The sequence below is a fragment of the Castor canadensis genome, chromosome 3 (assembly GCF_047511655.1).
Source record: "Castor canadensis chromosome 3, mCasCan1.hap1v2, whole genome shotgun sequence".
Taxonomy (NCBI): Eukaryota; Metazoa; Chordata; class Mammalia; order Rodentia; family Castoridae; genus Castor; species Castor canadensis.
In genome coordinates this window covers 41,967,962-41,980,438 of record NC_133388.1, presented here as the reverse complement: position 1 = coordinate 41,980,438, position 12,477 = coordinate 41,967,962, and the positions used below count along the sequence as shown (strand labels likewise).

General features: G+C 42.3%; 2 pseudogenes; both read left to right on the top strand.

Moving 5' to 3' along the window:
• Nucleotides 1-3,845: 3,845 nt before the first annotated feature.
• LOC109680025 (large ribosomal subunit protein uL11-like) lies at nt 3,846-5,190 on the top strand (annotated as a pseudogene).
• Nucleotides 5,191-5,359: 169 nt separating this feature from the next.
• On the top strand, nt 5,360-7,428 carry LOC109680024 (bcl-2-associated transcription factor 1-like; annotated as a pseudogene).
• The last annotated feature ends 5,049 nt before the right edge of the window (nt 7,429-12,477 follow it).

Genomic DNA, 12,477 nt, shown 5'->3' with positions numbered 1-12,477 from the left:
GGGGTGTAGCTCAGTGGTAGAGCACTTGCCTAGCATGCATGCGGCCCTGGGTTTGTGCCCCAGCACTGCAAAAGAAGAAGATGACTGCCTAGGAAGTGTGAGGCCCTGAGTTCAAACCCCAGTATCACCCTCCCCCCCAAAAAAACCAAAATAATAATCAGCTACATGAAGATTAATATGAATAAGAGAACTCTTACCCATCTCTATTTCTTCAAACACTCAGGTACTTTGAGATTTCAGTCTTGGGCAGTGGCCACAGGAAATTTCTGGCAAGCTAGGTCACTGGCTTCAGGAAGAATGGCAGATTCCTCCAGTGGAAAATTACTTCTCCTGGTGTTGGAGCTCCTTGCTGAACAGAGAATCACAGAGCCCTTCCCTAGGCCTGGAGAGACCTGGTAGTTGGAGTGGCATCCAGGCTGAGATGACTCCTCACACCTGCTGCTTTTCTGTCCGGGGTACATGAGCTGGGGAATCGGGGGGACTGCCCTGCAGGAAGTGTTGCTTGGCTACTCACCTCCCACGCACCCACCTCCTTTGGCCCTACACCAAATGTGTTTACCTCTTGGCTTTGCCAACTTAGCCTGCATCTTTAGCCAAAAGGCCAACTCCTGGTTCCAACATCCCCTGGCCTTTCTGTCTCAGTTAGCTTTTCTACATCTTCAAAGAAATTCTGCATTTTATCAGTTCCCTCCTCCTAGTTCTTATTGAGCCTGTCACTTCTGGAAGGAGGGGGACAATTGTTATGGAGTCACTTGCACTTTCCATAAAAATCGAAAATAGAATCTGCTTCTCTTTCCCAAAGTCTGCATGTAGGGTTGAGACCCTTGAAATCAGTAAGAGGGACAAGGCAAGGCAGGGCTGCCCCAGTTTAGGGGTCTATCCCGCCATTCACTGAGAACTCGGACTCTCCTGTGAATTCTACCTGCCTACTTCTCCCCCTTTCATCATCTCTTTCCGCATCATTAGAGAGGAAAGCTCTGTGTTCAAAAAGAAGAGTAAATGTGGGCTGGTGGAGTGGCTCAAGTGGTACATCACCTACCTAGCAAGTGTGGGGCCCTGAGTTCAAATCCCAGTACCACCAAAAAAAAAAACCAGTGAACACAAAGTATGTTATTTTCTTTTAAAAGAATTTTAAATCATGAAAAACATATTTTTAAAGAAATCTACCCAGAACATTAAAGTTCACTGTATTAAGTACTTTAAAGGGGGGTGGAGGAGGGACTGGTGGAGTGGCTCAAGTGGTAGAGTACCTGACTGGCAAGTTCAAGGCCCTGAGCTCAAATCCCAGTAACTGCCAAAAAAAAAAAAAAAAAAAGACCAGAATAAGAATGAGGAGGAGCTAGAAAACCAACCAAACCACAGGCTGCTCTCCTGAAAATATGAACAAAAAGTAAACTTTTAGGTTGTCTTACCAAACCAAAAAGTGGGCACATGCAAGAAAGAGAGACAGGGAGAGAGGGAGAGAGAGAAAGAGAGAGCGAGAGAGAGAGAAGGCTCAAATAACTAAAATAAGGAATAAAAGTGCAGCTATCACAACTTACTGACCTCACAGAAATAAAAGGAATATAGGAGAATATGTGAAAACAGTGTGCCAATAAATGAGATTGCCTACATGATGAAACACTGAAACACAGATTCCTAGAAAGTCAAAAACTGATGAATGAAGCTTGTGGTGAGGGAACTTAAGTTAAAATGTGAACCGTCACTGGTACTACCACACTTCCTAATTCTCACAGACTCTTTTCATTCAATAAAAAGCGAAAAATTATCACCTGTAGATCAGCAATCTGAAATCTGAATCCACCTATACCAGTTAGAGGAATTGAATGGGTAATAAAAAAAAAAATCTTCCCACAGGTCAGGCACTGTGGCACAAACCTGTAATTCCAGCTATGTGGGAGGCATAGGTAGGAGGACTGTGGTCCTAAGACATCAGTCAAAAACACCTATCCAAAAGATAACTAAATGAAAAAGGGCTGGAGGAGTGGCTCAAGCGCTACAGCACCTACCTAGCAAGCATGAGGCCCCGAGTACAAACCCCAGTACCACTAAAACAGAAAAAGAACAACAAAGCTGGAGTACTCACACTTTCCATTTTTTTCACACTACTCATTTTTAAAATTTACTAAAAACCACAGTAATCAAGACAGAGTGGCATTGACATAAGGACAGATGCATGGATCAATAAAATAACACTGAATATCTAGAAATAATTTTCTTTCTTCACCTTGAGCCCCTCCACCAGCCCTTTTCTTGTGACAGGTTTTTTGAGTTAGAGTCTTGTGAACTATTTGCCCGGGCTGGCTTCGAACTGTGATCCTCCTGATCTCTGCCTCCTGAGTAGCTAGGATTACAGATGTGAGCCACTGGTACCCAGCTATTTCTAGTTTTTTTAGGAACCTCCATAGGATTTTCCATAATGGCTGTGATAATTTACATTACCTAACAGAATAAGAGTTCCTCTTTCCTGGTATTCTCACCAGCAGTTGCTATTTTTGTCTCCTTCACAACAGCCATTCTAACTGGGATGAGGTGATATTTCATTGTGGTTTCACTGATTTGCATTTCCCTGATGATTCCTGATGCTGAGGATTTTAAAAATACATTTGTTAGTCACTTGTAGATCCTCATTTGAGAAATGTCTATCCAGGTCATTTGCTCAGTTTTTAATTAAATTACTTGTTTTGTTTTCTGCTGTTGTCTGAATTCATTATATATTCTGGAGTTAAGCTTTTGTTGGACAGACAGTTGGCAAATATCTTCTCCCATTCTGTAAGTTGTCTTTTCTTTCCTTTTTTTTGAATGGAAGTTAATTTTGTTTTTTCCATTTTTGTTAGGATATTCATTGCATAGGGGAGATTCATTGTGATAATTCTGAATTATAGGTTGTCTTTTCATGTTGGTTATTTTGTTTACTATTACAGAAGCTTTATAGTTTAAGAAGATAGATAGATAGATAATAGATATAAACTAGGGTTTGAACTCAGGACCTTGTGCTTGCAGGAGGGGCTCTACTGTTTGAGCTACATCTGCAGCCCTTGCACTGTACATTTAAATCTTTTGTCCATTTTAGTTGGTTTTTATATGGTGAGAGACAGGGGTCTAACTTCTTTCTCCTGCATGTGGATGTCCAGTTTTCCCAGCATCATTTCTTGAGACTTTCCCTTCTGCAATGTCTGTTCCTGCTGCCTTTGCTGAAAATCAGTTCACTGCAGATATATGGATTTCTCGCTTGCTAGTTAGAAGCTCTATCCCTTGAGCTTGGGCTCCAACCCCAATTTTCTGGAAAATGTCAGTACTCAATAAACATTTTTATGGAAACTGAGTTCAGATTTTTCATCATTCTATTCTTGTACCTCACAACAATTATTTTTATTTGTAGTAACCTATCAGTGGCAAAGTGGTTTATAGATAAATAACCAAAATAAACAAAAGATTAAAAAAATAAAGCAACCAAATTATGATTTTCAAATTAATAGGGTTAGCCTAGCTCCAGTGGCTTATGCCTGTATTCCTAGCTACTTGGGTGGCTGAGATTAGGAGGATCACAATTCAAGGCTAGTCTGGGCAAGTAGTTCATGAGACCCATCTCCAAAACAACCTGAGCAAAATGGAAGTATGGCTCAAGTGGCAGAGAGCCTGCTTTGTAAGTGCAAATTCCTGATTCAAACCCCAGTCCCACCAAAAACCAAAACCAGCCAAACAAAAACCCAAAAGAATAACGTTTACCTGAGTCTGACCTCTCAAGATAAAATCAGTTGATTGTCAACCAAGAGAAAGAGGAAGAGAAAGAGAAGTGTGGGGGAGAAAACAGGGCACATACGTGGCAGAGAACGCAGAGCTTAATGGATGAAAGGAAAAGACAAAATAATGACAGTGATTTCAGAACAGAGGACACACCCTACAAACACAAGAAGAGCAAGGAGATTTTAAGTAAGAAGGGGTTCAACATAGGAGGAAAATAAAAGGAAGGCAGATTCACAAAGACAATAAAAAGGAGAAAAAAGCCAAAAGAAGGTTCTTGAGTTAGGCAATGGCCACTGTGTAGTTACAACAGAGATACAATCTGGCAATCAAGCTTTGGCATGTCAGGAATTGGAATTTAAGTTTATGTTCTCAGGACAGTCTTTCCAGGAAGAATTATTTATTTATTTATTTACTTGGTGTTACAGGGTTTGAAATCAGGGCCTCACACTTGCTAGGCAGGCACTGTACCACTTGAGCCACTCTGCCAGTCCTTTTTTGTGTTGGATATTTTCCGGATACGTCTTACAAACTATTTAGGCTAGCTTGGAACTGCGATCCTCCTGATCTTTGCCTCCTGAGTAGCTAGGATTAAAGGCATCCAGGAAGAATTTCTGGATCCTGCAGCAAGCCCAAGGAGAAAAGAAATAAGTGGCTCCAATTCTAGATCACATTGTTCAAGATCAAAGTCTAGATCATAGTCTAGTTCTTGGGGATTTTAAAAAACAGGGGAAGGAGTGGAATGCATTAGAAAGGAGGAGGAGGCTGGTGTCATCGAGGTGGTTAGCGTCCTATCTGGAAGAGAAGGCACCCTAGGAGTCCTACAGGAGGTCAGTCACAGTCCAGGAGTTGGAAAGGAAGGTCCATTTCTTCTCAAAGATCACGAAGCAGGCTTTCGTCTTTCAGTTTGGAAGAGGCCAAGGTGCAAATTTCTTCAGTTGTCCTAAATCCGGATTCATCTAACACCAGCCACCTCCACCATGCACCCAAGTTCAACCCCAACGAGATCAAAGTTGTATACCTGAGGGGCACCAGTGGAGAGGTAGGTGCCACGTCTGCCCTGGCCCCTAAAATCAGCCCCTTGGATCTATCTCCAAAAAAGGACATCGCCAAGGCAACTGGTGACTGAAGGGGTCTGAGTTTTACAGTGAAACTGACTGTTCAGAACAGACAGGCCCAAATCCAGGTGGTGCCTTCTGCCTCTGCCCTGGTCATCAAAGCACCCAAAGAGCCACCAAGAGACAGAAACAGGAACATTAAACACAGTGAAGATATCACCTTTGATGAGACTGTCAACATAGCCCTACAAATGTGTCACACAGCTTTAGCCAGAAAATTTTCTGGAACCATGAAAGAGATCCTGGGCACTGCAATTTCAATGGCCATCACCCTCATGAGGTCACAGATGACATCAGCAATGGTGCAGTGGAGTGCCCAGCTGGTTAAGAAGTACAAGAGAAAATATTTCAATAAAAGATCATCCCCAAATACCAAGTCTCCTGTCTCTAAAGGATGAGGGTCTCAGGAAAAAGAAACCAAAAACGCTAAAGGGACTCTCAAGAGGAGAGTCGGTTGAAAAGCAAACCACAGGAGGAAGCAAAAGATAAATGTGAACATGGCCACTGAATCCACTGATGAGCTCTCAGTCACCTCTGGAGATATTTGGCCTGGCCTTTCAATTTATGGTAATAGTCCCGGGTCACCTCAGAGTCCTCCACCTAGGCCACTACACCTAGTCAGGGCTCATCTTGCCATATGCTCCGGAGCTCAGGCCACTCTTCAAAAATACCCCCTGCTAGCATTTACCCCATTCAGCATCGTCCTGGAAGATCTGGGTTTGGCTCTGTTGGAAATGGATCTAGTTCTTCCCAGAACAGCCGATTTATCATAGCCCTTCCCTGAAGTCCTACAAAGACAATCACACCACAGAATGTGCTGAAAGATGGGCTAAGGGACAGCTCTATTTCATCCTGAGGGAGATCAGGAAACTGTGAAGACAGGAAGTTCTTTAAAAGGTTAGCAGATGTGCTTGCCTAGCAAGCATGAAGCCCTGAGTTCAAACCACAGGACCGCAAAAAAAAAAAAAAAAAAAAAAACAGAATAAAAGTTTAGCAGATGGAGAGTCTAGAGTGTCCCACTAGAGTGGGTAATCTGATAGGGTCTGGAAAAGAACAGCCTAAGAATTCAGAGGGGAGGAGTCAGAGGTTTACAGGCTGTTCAGAAAGTCACTCCTCACAGGCCAGGCTTTGCTACTGCACCTCACTGGTGACACTAAGGAGGAAGCAGCCAAGTACAAGTCCAAAGTTTCACTGAAGGCAATAGAGAAAGTGGTGGATTTAGAGAAGGAAAAAAATTATAAACTTGAAGGAGCGGATTCATGGTGGGAAAGCTTAGTATTGCAAACGCACCAGAAAGAAGATGAAAGTTCTGAAAAAAATAACAACAAAGGAGGAACTCAGTCTCCTGAGCAAGTAGAGTCTGAAAAGCTCAAAGACCACTTTGCTTTGACGTTATAGGGGCTTGATCTCAGGACCTTGCAATTGCTAAGCAGGTGCTCTACCACTTGAGCCATACCTCTAGCCCTTTTTCCATTGCTGATTTTTGAGATAGGGTCTCTCATTTGTGCTTGGGCAGGCCTGGTCCAGAATCTTCCTATATGCTTCCTTAGTACCTGGGATGAGAGGCATGTGCCACCATGCTCAGGTTTTGAGGTGTGGCTGGGATGGTGTTGAGATGGGGGTTGCGTGAACTTTTTGCTTGGGGTGGCTTCAAACCGTGATCCTCTGATCTCTACTTCCCAAGAAGCTAGGATTACAGGCATGAGCCAGTGTATGCAGCCTCCAAGACCTCTTTGATTACAGTCCCCTCCCCCCACACAAGAATCTGGTTGGAGAAAAGTCCATGTTTAGAGAGGAGAGCATGCTTAGGATAAAAATGACAGCAGTGATTCTCACTGTCCTGAAGTCAAACTCTAAATGGCACATTTCTTCTCCGTGATCCCAGCGATCTGCTTTCTTGGCAAAGAAACGATTTGCTACTATGCTTATCCATTAGTGAGGCCACATTAAGTGGCCTCAGACCAGTACAAGCACTGCAGAGTCCTTTACCACAGTGTGTCCTCGGTTCATCATGTTCAAATCAGCTGAGTGGCCCTAGCCGAGCAGTTCACTACATTCAGAAAGGCACTGAAGAACACAGGACCCGGCAAAGAGCCCTGAGACACACAGAGCTGACATCTCTCCCGTGCCCTGAGGAAGCACGCCCACTTAGCTGGAGAAGGGGCATAAAGATGGGGTTCCACGGATCTTCACTATGACGCTGATCGCCAGAGAAAAGGGAAGAGGTCAAGAGGGGCGATGGAGTCAAGGACCCCAGGGAACCCAGCAGATCAAGAAAGTAGGAAAAGTCTCCAAAAGGTTAGAAGGAACACTCATCTGACAGAGATGACAGAAAACAGACATGTGGAGAGCATCATCATCCCTTCAGCACCTCCTCCTTCTCCCAGCTCTCCAGAAGAAAGGAGACAAAGAAGGAGAGAGAAGCTTCTCTATGAGCTGAAAGAATACTCAGGCTTTGCAGGAATAGCAGACCAGGAGGACCTCCCATCATGAGAGATGATGGTGTGGATTATTATTGGCCAGAAGAGGTCGTCAACAAGGCAAGGGCACCTTAATTTTTAAATAAATAAATAAATAAATAAATAAATCAGGTATCAGTCCAGAATGGGCTCAGGACAAACACAAAGGTCATCGATTTTTTTTTTTTCCAGCACTGGGGTTTGAACTCAGGGCCTCATCCTTGCTAGGCAGGCACTCCTCTAGCCCTTTTTTGTGATGGGTATTTTCAAGATATACCCATGTGAACTATTTGCCTGGGCTGGCTTAGAACCATGATCCTCCTGATCTCTGCTCCTGAGTAGCTAGAACTACAGGTGTGAGCCACTGGCGCCTGGCCCAAGGGCATGGATTGTTGAACATGAAGAAAAGACCAAGGAAAAATAATGAAGAAAAGGAAAGATGCAAAGAAGAAAAGGGATAGTGAGTCTGAAGTCAGATTGCAACAGAGCGGAACTTGCACCTGCCATTTTTTTCACCTTAGTTTTGTTTACAAATAAAAAACTAAACATTCTACTTAAATTTTACTGTTTACAAGTAGGTTATAGAATTTGTTTGTTTTGGCAGTGCTGGGGTTTGAACTCAGGGCTTGGCACAGGCTTGGCAGGTGCTTGAGCCACTCAAGCCAAGTATCCAGTACAGAAATTTTGTCTTCAAATACCTGGAAAAAAAATTGATAGAATGCATCTTGAAAATTGTACTGAAATAAAGCAGAAAACTGTAAAACAAACAAACAAATCCCGCCAAAAAATAGAAAAGGAAAAGGTCAAAAAAGATTATCAATAGTATTAAGCAGTGACATTCCCTCTCTCCCTCCCTCTCTTCTTCCTTCCTCCCAACAGTATCTCTCTATATAGCCCAGGTTGGTCTCAAGCAGTCCTCCTGCTTCAGCCTCCCGAGTGCGGGGATTATAACACGTACCACCACAACTGGTGAGCCAACATTCTAATTTTGTAATTCCTCTAATCTGAGAAGTCTAAGAAGTTCTCTTTTGAATGTGAAAGTCACAATTACCCACCAGTGAAAATGATTACTTCAAGTTGCAGCTTTTAGGAAAGAGGAGGATGAAATTTGGTGGATCCTCTTGCTTTATTTTACAATGTTAAAGAAGAGAAATGACCCAGGAAAAAACCCCACAATTTTTATTAAGCCAATTTTAGAAATTTACCTAAAATAAATCAAAGCAGGATAATTTATTGGTAAATAATGCATATGTTGTTTCTGTTTGGACCTTTATTTTACTCATTTATTTATTTTGTGGTGCCAGGGATTGAATCCAGGTACTCATACACATTAGGCAAGCACTCTACAACTGAACTAACCAGCAAGTCCTGGGCTAGATCTCCAGCATTGCAAAACAGAAAAGAAACACTGGGTTGAAAGAATAAGGAAGTGTATGACACTCGTTGTATGTGATCAGTAAGGAGTTATTAAACTAATGAGACTTAGAAAGGGAATTGGGAGTTGAACAGATACGACTCCTAGACAATTCATGGCCAGTGACTCGGGAAGGGATAAAAAGAGGGATAGCACGAGTGGTAGTCCGTGGTCAGCTGATCTGCGCCTGGTGGTCTACTGTGTGTCTGTCTTCACCTGTGTTACCTGTCTGCAGACAGGGCCTCCATCTATGCATTCATCTCCTTCAGCATTTGGTACAGTGGGATACGTGTGTAGACATTTAATATTTTAATACTTAATGAAAGAGTAGTAATAACTCATAATTTGATTCAGAAATAATTTTTTCTTGAAGAATAGTATACAAAAGGAATAAAACACATATCATAACTGCGTTACTCAAATTTTCACAAACACAATGAACCCATAAAACAGTATTTATCCTTCATTTTTTTTTTATTATTCATATGTGCATACAAGGCTTGGGTCATTTCTCCCCGCTGCCCCTACCCCCCTCCCTTACCACCCACTCTGCCCCGTCCCTCTCCTCCTCACCCCCTCAATACCCAGCAGAAACTATTTTGCCCTTATTTCTAATTTTGTTGAAGAGAGAGTATAAGCAATAATAGGAAGGAACAAGGGTTTTTGCTGGTTGAGATAAAGATAGCTATACAGGGAGTTGACTCACATTGATTTCCTGTGCGTGGGTGTTACCTTCTAGGTTAATTCTTTTTGATCTCACCTTTTCTCTAGTTCCTGGTCCCCTTTTCCTATTGGCCTCAGTTGCTTTTAAGGTATCTGCTTTAGTTTCTCTACATTAAGGGCAACAAATGCTAGCTAGTTTTTTAGGTGTCTTACCTATCCTCGTCCCTCCCTTGTGTGCTCTCGCTTTTATCATGTGCTCATAGTCCAATCCCCTTGTTGTGTTTGCCCTTGATCTAATGTCCACATATGAGGGAGAACATACGATTTTTGGTCTTTTGGGCCATATCCTTCATTTTTAAACTATCTGCATTGCCTAAACTTACTTGTTCACTTTTTTTGGTGGTACTGGGGCTTGAACCCAGGGACTTGTGCATGGGTTCTACCACTTGAGCCACTCCTCAAGCCCTCATTTTCGCCACATGAAATAGTGAACAGACCATTTGATTACTCATTAGGATGTCTTAGAAGTTCATAACTGTTATAACTTTTTGGGTCCATATTCTTACTTTTTATTGAATTTGTTAATGTTACAGAGTTCTTGAACTGTCAAAATATGCCGGAGAATTCAAAGGAGGAAATGGTACAACCGTCAACCTCACCACCTGTCATATTAAAACTTGATTTTTGTGCATTTTGATTATTTCAAAGTTATTTAAAAAACTTGTCACAAAAGGTGGAATTGAAGTCTCCTGCAGGTCTTCAGATTTCCAGAACAGTGAAATAAAACTCTTCACCTCTTCATGGTTGTCTCAGCTCATTTCTCTCTCTCTCTCTTGCAGAATTGAAAATGAAACCCTCAAGACGAGCTGCCAAGAAGTCATTCACAAGTACTGATTCACATTCCCTCAGCTTTTTCTGAACCTCATCAAAGTCAAAGTTAATATATAATTGTTTGTTTGTTTGTTTGTGACAAGGTCTGGCTGTATAGTCCAGACTGGCCTGGAACTCATGATCCTCCTGCCTCAGACTCCAGAGTACTGGAATTACAGGTATGTACTGCTATGCCCAGCAAGCTCTTAGTTTTAATGTGGAGTGTTTTTTCTTTTTTCCCTTTAGCGGCTTTTTATGTATTCTTTAAGAAACTATTCCATACCCTGAAGTAATAATTCCTTTTTTCTTCTAAAAGTATTAATGCTTATTTTATTTTCTATTTTTATCAGCATATAATAGTCATATGGGGGGGTTCATTGCTAAAAGTTTTAACATTTTGGTGTTCAAATCTTTTCCTTTTTCCTTTATCAGCATATAATAGTCATATGGGGGGGTTCATTGCTAAAAGTTTTAACATTTTGGTGTTCAAATCTTTCCTTTTTTGCGGTACTAGGTATTGAACTTGCCTCACACTCTACCACTTGAGCCATGCACCCAATCCACATTGAAATCTTTAACTCAGTGTCTTAGTGTGGATAAGGCTAAGCTTGCTATAGAAAAATGGGCCCAAAACACAACAATGGGATTGGACTTTGAGCACATGATAAAAGCGAGAGCACACAAGGGAGGGGTGAGGATAGGTAAGACACCTAAAAAATTAGCTAGCATTTGTTGCCCTTAATGTAGAGAAACTAAAGCAGATACCTTAAAAGCAACTGAGGCCAATAGGAAAAGAGGACCAGGAACTAGAGAAAGGTGAGATCAAAAAGAATTAACCTAGAAGGTAACACCCACGCACAGGAAATCAATGTGAGTCAACTCCCTGTATAGCTATCTTTATCTCAACTAGCAAAAACCCTTGTTCCTTCCTATTATGGTTTATACTCTCTCTACAACAAAATTAGAAATAAGGGCAAAATAGTTTCTGCTGGGTATTGGGGGGGGGGAGAGGGAGGGGATGGAGTGGGTGTTAAGGGAGGGGGTGGGGGTGGGGGGAGAAATGACCCAAGCCTTGTATGCACATATCAATAATAAAAGAAAAGAAAAGAAAAAAAAAGAAAAATGGGCCCAAAATAGAGGGGCTTAAGGAATATAGATGTTTTTCTTTTTCATGTAAGAGCTTCAAAGTAAAAATTTTAGGCTGGGAGCTGGTTTGGCTTTTTGTGTTCATTTGTGAGGCCCAATGTCCAATCTTTGCCCCAGGTTTCAGTTGTTTATTAAACCCTCTTTTAAAGTAAGATGTAAAAACAATAACCTCCCATGTTTCTTGAGAGTTAAAATTTAGCCTGTCCTCACTTGGTGACCACAGACACTTTGAAGACCAAAGGTCTAGCGCTGTCTGGATCTTCCACTAATGGACTGTATGATCTTGAGCAAATTCTTCTTCTTCTCTGTGACTCAGTTTCCTCCTGAATCAGAAAAGAAAATGATTGGTCTTGAGTTTCTCCTAGTACTAGGACATGGAACATGCACCAAGAAAGATGGCAGAACATCAGAGTGGTGTGACCCAGGATTGCTGAGAAAGACACAGGGAAAGGGAACAAGAGTGGAAAGTGAGACAGTGGACTAGTGTAGACTGAGGGTGATAAAAGGCGAGTGGGAGCCCTATTTCCATGATGCTTTGCCAAAGGTGTTTTGCTTCTGGCCATGTCATAAACAGGATCTATCCCTTTACTCATTTGGGTTTGTAATTAATAAGGGAAGGAAGGAGACATCAACCCCAGGGTTGGAGGAAAAACTGGAACAAGTAGTATTAATAGAACCTAGGAGGAGGGTCCCCCCTGGGAGGCTCAGTCTTCTAGAGGATACTTCATAGCTGGGACCTCTCAGGGGCACCATGGGACAGGTTCACTGTTGAGCAATGAAAACAGCAAAGGCTGGAGATACCATTGTCCACGTGCATCTGATAGAACTGGAAGGAGGAAGGGTGCCTTTTCTCCTCCTCCTCATTGTTTTTTGTGATACTGGGGATTGAACTCAGGGCCTTGCACTTGCTAGGCAGGTGCTCTACCATTTGAGCCATGCCCCCAGCACTTTTCTCCCTTTCTTCTGCCTTCCATTGTCTGCCACCCATTGTCAAGTCTTGGATCAATCATCTGCCAGCAGAACTGATAGCACTGCAATGGCCCTCCTTGTGCACCTGTTGCTT